At 46.8% G+C, this 6,000-nt stretch overlaps 1 protein-coding gene across 4 annotated transcripts in view; it reads right to left on the reverse strand.

The window, feature by feature from the left end:
• ZNF169 (zinc finger protein 169) overlaps positions 1-5,164 on the reverse strand; it is a 37,734-nt gene extending 32,570 nt beyond the window's left edge. For 2 of the 4 annotated variants that reach the window (XM_006101433.3, XM_006101431.3), the window contains exons 1-3: positions 5,089-5,164; positions 4,219-4,354; positions 2,936-2,969 (exon numbers count right to left, since the gene is read on the reverse strand). The gene's annotated coding sequence lies outside the window, so the exon portion shown is untranslated. The remainder of the gene's footprint in view (positions 1-2,935; positions 2,970-4,218; positions 4,355-5,088) is intronic. The other 2 variants (XM_014466785.2, XM_006101432.3) reach the window with 2 other exon arrangements.
• Positions 5,165-6,000: the final 836 nt, after the last annotated feature.

The following is a 6,000-nucleotide window of genomic DNA, read 5'->3' on the forward strand; positions in this document are numbered from 1 at the left end:
GAGATATTTACATACACATGTTAGCCAAGGTGTGGAGGCAACCTGAATGTCTATCAACGGGTGAATGGATAAAGAAAAAGTAGTAAAAACATAAAATGAATATTAGTCATTCAGCCTTAGAAAATAAGGAAATCCTGCCTTATCCTGGATGAACCTTCAGGGCATTATGCAAAGTAAAATGTGTCAGTCACAAAGAGACAAATGTTGGATCATTCCACTTCTATGAGATATCTGAATTACAATAAATTAAATTAAATGGAACTCCAAAAAATAATCCATGAAGCCAGAAATAATAATACAGGAAGAAAAAAATAGAGGAGGCAAATAGAAAACAAACAGTAATAGTAGAGACCAAAATCTAACCATACTGATAATTACATGAAATAACCCACCAATTAACTGAAAAGCAGACTGTCAGACTGGATAAAAAAAGCAAGGCCCTACCGTATGCTTTCTACACGAAGCACACTGTAAATATAGGCACGGCTCAGGTAAATACAGAAACGATGTAAACAGACATAGCATGCACACAGTAAGCATAAGAAGTTAGGAGTAGCAATATATCAGACAAAGCATATTTCAAAACAAAGAGTGTTACCAGAGACACAAAGACATGTTTCATGATAATAAAGGAGTCCATTCATCAGAAAATAATCTAATGGTAAATGTATAAGCATTTTATAACGGTGCTTCCAAATATATGAAGAAAAAAAACAGAATTAATGGAGAAACAGAAAATTCCACAATCCTAGTTGAAGAATTTAACACCTTGTCACAGTAGTTGCTAAAATGATGAAACTACTGCTAAATAAATTGATAAAAATAACTAAACAGTTAGAAAATAAAAGATCTGAATATAACAATCAAGCAACTTGACCTAACATAGTATTAGAACAACACCCAACAACTGCAGAATATATTCTTTTCAAGGACATTCAGCAAGACAAGATATATACACTGGGTCATGAAATAACTCCCAACTTACAAGGGCTGACACTGTACATACTTTGTCTTTGACCTGAATGGAATTAAATAAGAAATAAGTAATAAGTTATCTAGAAAAATCCCAACATATCTGGAAATTAGACGACAGTGGATGGAGAAAAACTGCATTTATCAAGTATAGACAACTTCCTTGATGACTTTTTTTTTTTAATTCTTACCCGAGAATATTTTTCCATTGATTTTTAGAGAGTGGAAGAGAGAGGGGAAGACAGAGAGAAATATTGATGTGAGAGAAACACATCGATTGGTTGCCTCCTTGCACGCGCCCCAATGAAGGCCTGGGCCTGGGCCAGGGAGGAGCCTGAAACCAAGGTACGTGCCCTTGACCAGAATTGAACCCGGGACCCTCTGGTCCACAGGCCGACACTCTTTCCACTGAGCCAAACCGGCTAGGGCTCTCTTGGTGACTTTCATTAAAAATGGAAGCAGAGAGATGAGGCAATAAATGAAGGAAGAAATCATGACCCTCCTCTGGTCAAAACCCTGCAGTGGGTCCCCCTGACCACAGCTCCACACATTACCTTACCACCCACACCCCTGCCAAATAACAGCCCAACCCCCTTTCCCACTTGAGTTCCCATCACTGCCCCCACAGATGTCACTTTCCAGGCAGAAAGGATAGCCCCTCAATATCCTCACATCTGGTTGCTCACCCAGGAGGAGCCAGGACCAGACACGGTGCCTGTCCCTCAGAGAACCACCTCAACCAGCAGGACAGTCAGGCCACCGGAATGCACCAGGCAAGCCCTCAAGTCCTCACGTGCAAGTGCTCTGGGAATAATTCTGCCAGAGAACATTCAGAAATATTTGCATTGGAGACCATCTCAGCTGGTTAACAAGGGCGATCGTGTGAAGCATAAAGGCATGAGGGAATAAAACCGCATGGATTGGAGTAGACCCCTTGTGGCTGTCAACTGCAGTCCAGTTGGAGTGAAGGGTGACAATGATTCCGGAAAGGCTGTTTGTGGGCCAGTTCCGAACGGATAATCACCATCACCTAACACACTCTCCCTGAGCACTCACTGTGTGCCCTCACCCCGTCCAAAGATCACCTTTCCACCTCCCACCCGGACATTGCTATTAGCCCTGTTTTACTGATGAGAAAAAGGGAGGGACATCGAATGAGGGCAGATGCCCAGGGTCACAGAGTCAGTACTAGTGGAGCCTCAGAGTCTGACTTCAGAACCCACCATAAAGAGAGGAGGACCTTTATGTAACAGGAAGTAGATGAACTAGAACGTGGGGAAAGACAATATGCTGAGCTAACACAAAGGTGAGGCGAGAGGAGAAGAGGAGAAAGAATGGACAAGACTTAACAGCTCATCAGATTACTGGAAAATCTGGAAAACTCAAGGAGGCAAGAAGCCTGAGGCCATGCAGTCTGTGCCAAGAGGCAGCATCCTGCCGTTGAGATGGCAGGGCAGAATGGGTGAGAAGAGAGAGTGCAGGGGATGCAGAAGGCAGGTCCCCGAGAGCGTCCTGCACGTGCCCCTCACCTGGCTGCTGAGAGCAGGTTTTGAACTGTAGCAAGGCATTTTGGGACAACTGGGGAAACAGAACGCAGCCTGAATGTTAGATGGCATTGATAAATTGGGGTTAATTTTGTTGGGTATAAATGGGGTATAAAGCGTATTTTCTTTAAGTCCTTATACAAAAGAGATGCATACTGAAGTATTACTCGTAGAGCGTTATCTGAGATTTGCTGCAAAGAAAATCTACGCCGGAGAGCAGAATGTTGACAACTGCTGCAGCTGAGCACAGTGTCCTCATTGCTTTGGCTGTATTGTCAGATTTCCATCATTTTAAATTTAATAACCCATCGCCCTTCACATCCACAAAAGTAGAAAAAAAAACCTTAAAGGAGAGGGATATTACATATACATATAATTTATCTTCTGGGAAGGAACACGCAGAATTTAGTGTAACTTACTTAATAGTCACAGTTTCTTACTTCCATCTTCTTCCTAAAGAAAAATAAAGACTTCTTTTATTATTTGGCAAGAGTCAAAAAGTCTTTATACCTTTGGAAGAGAACATGACTGGCAGTCTCTAGGTACAAAGAGAGAAAAACAAATCTAAGTGACCCACTCCTAAACCCCAGCCAGCCCCGTGGCTAACCTATGCCTCTGACTACTATTCCTTGGTTATACAAAATGCAAGTTCAGAGGCATTTTAAAAAACAAGGACTATTAAATCTTTAGACTGTTGTGTTTTCTGTGTTTTTAGTTTTAATTAGTTGCTATCACTCTAACACTTACATAATAATCTGGGTTTGCAGCATCTCTTTTTTAAAAAAAAGAGAGGGGATAAACTACAAATACTGGCTGGTCTGATTCCTGCCCTCTGTTAATGTCATTACTGTCATCAACAGAAGTTAATGTCACTAGGGACTGGGCCCAAGGATCAGGAGAAAGTGAACAAATGTTCTATCTTTATCACATTAGATGCACAAGAGACAAATTTGAAGGGTAGAGCACCTGCTTTTACATTTTCATTAAAACTTTGAAAGTTAAAGAACGGCTGGCTCCAAGGTAAAAGTTACTATAGCATTTCCCTCTCTATAAAATGAGAATTCTACTACCTAATGTACAAGGCTGGCTGAGGAAATAAACTACGCAGTGCACAGAAGGCAGGCTGCCAACACAGGCACACTGCTGTCAAACACGACTTCTCACCGCCTGTGTTTAGCCGGGGCTCAGCGGCCCCGAGGACAGTGGGTCGGGATGAGTGCCCTGGAGACGTTGGGAAGCCCGGGAAACCACCTGCAGCTCTGAGCCACAGAGTACTACACACAGGTACCCGGGACAAGCAGAGCAAGGAGCCCTCTGTCATGAGCAAAGGCACTACAGGGACACAAGGGCGTGCTGCCCACCTGAGAAGGGGCTGCCAGGCCCCCAGCCCCTCTTCTCCCCACCCTAACAGGCAATCCTGCTGGATGTGGGGGGAGCATGGGGTGCACCAGGGCAGACTGGAGCAAGAGAGAAGCAGCTCCAGCCAAAGGATTCTCTCCCAGCCCAGCTGGGGTCCTCTTCACGAAAGTATCCGAACCAGGAAGGTTCTATGTCCCTACAGAGGCAGGGTGTGGGTTTTAGCAAAAGCCTGCTCTGAGCTCATGTCAACACTTAGCATGACATCATCTTCTATGTGCCTGTGGAGTTTAGTAAACGCACGAACGTTCCTGAGCACTTAGCATGTGCGAGACGCAAGTTTTACCTTTTTCCACAACGAGGACAGGTTCAGTGAGAAAGGGGCGCACCTGGATCTGAACTCTCCCTACAGAGGCAGGACGGCAGGCCTCGCAGAGGCTCCTGGGTAGAGTCAATGCCCAAAGAGGTGCACGCACGCAGATCTGGGGGGAGAGGGCAGGTTCTGGTTGTTAAGTAGTGAACCTGAGTGATGACTCCATGGAACCTCACGGCCACAGCTGGGCATGCTTGCAATGTTTTCATAATGAAAAGCTGAAAATAAGAACTTAAGTATGGATTCTGACCGCCCTCCCCCTCCCTCAGCCCCTGTAATTCAGGGGTCAGCCAGCCGCCCGGGGGTTTGCGGGAGGGTCCCTGCCCATGGGCTCCATACCCCTTACCCCACCCCGGGCTCTTGGGAGGGCCCCGCACCGGCGGGAGCCATGCGGACACAGGGAAGCCCCAGGCAACAGGAATACTGACCCCGCCAGGACCTCAGCCTCCTGCAAGGTTCTGGGGCCGCTAACAGAGTCGCTTGGCCTCAGGCGCCCCCCACCCCAAATAAGTCTGCGCGCCAGCGCTTCCCCCAAACCCGGGTCCGCGGGGCCAAGCAGCGCCTCCCCCCGCACGGCGGGCACCACCCGGCCGCGCGCCCCCCGAATACCCAGAGGAAGCCCGAGCGCAAACCCACAGCCCTAGGCATGTCTGCTCCGGGCCAGGGCGCGCGTGTTCCCCAAATCACCCGTATTATTCCAGGCCCCGACAGGACAGGACGCCGGGACCCCCGCCCCCTACCCCGCCCTGAGAACTCACACCTCTGGGCCAGAGCGACACTTCCCACGCTTTCCCTTCCCAGGTTTCCCGACTGTCCTTCCCCCGAGCTGGCGGCCAAACCTACCTCGCCCACCACAGCCCGGGGAACAGTCACCAGCGCCAAGCTACGTCCAAGGGGCGTGTGGGTCGCTCCCGACTCTGCCCCAGGGCGGGACTACAATACCCAGAATGCCCAGGGGCTGGAACTACACTACCCATAGTGCCCCAGGGCGGGAATATAATACCCAGAATGCCGCGGGGCGGGAACTAAGCTACCTACACTATTGACAAGGTCCCTCGTGAGGACTACACCTCGCTACCCGCACACCCACCCGCCTGCCCTCACAGCCCCACTGGACTCGAACCTTCAGCCATGGTCTCAGGTACATGCCCACTCATCTGTCAGAATTACAGCCACTCGGGCTCTGGGACAAATTGTGAAAAATCAGACCAGTAAAGTCAAACTGACTTTGGGTGCATGAGAAGGGTGGTTCAGGTGAACACTAAAATCTTTCTTTTTTAAGTTACAGGGTCTTTGTAATTTTTGTTTAAATTATTTTTAAAAAATGAAAAGGTGTTAGTTGCCTGGATGTGTACTTGTCCTCCATCCTGCAGATTGACCCGGGTTTTTACATTTAAATAAAAGCACATAATGAATGAAGTACTAACAAATGCTAACGATACTGGCATTTTTCTTTTTTAAAGAGAATATTATGAAGTTTGTTTTAAAAAAAGATAGAGGTGTCACAGAATTAGTCCAGACATGTTTACTAAACAAAAACAGTCAAACAGCAACCCTCAGGAGTAAAAATCACAATCCCCAAAGTCTATGTTGTCTGAAATACCAACTTTTACACAAAATTACAATACATAAAGAAACAATGTGACTCATACTCGTGAAATAAAGCAGTCAATAAAAACTATCATTGAGCCCGGGCTGCATGGCTCAGTGGTTGAGGTTCGACCTGTGAACCAAGAGGTCACAGTTCCATTCCCC

The sequence above is a fragment of the Myotis lucifugus genome, unplaced genomic scaffold (assembly GCF_000147115.1).
Source record: "Myotis lucifugus unplaced genomic scaffold, Myoluc2.0 scaffold_360, whole genome shotgun sequence".
In the NCBI taxonomy this organism is placed as follows: domain Eukaryota; kingdom Metazoa; phylum Chordata; class Mammalia; order Chiroptera; family Vespertilionidae; genus Myotis; species Myotis lucifugus.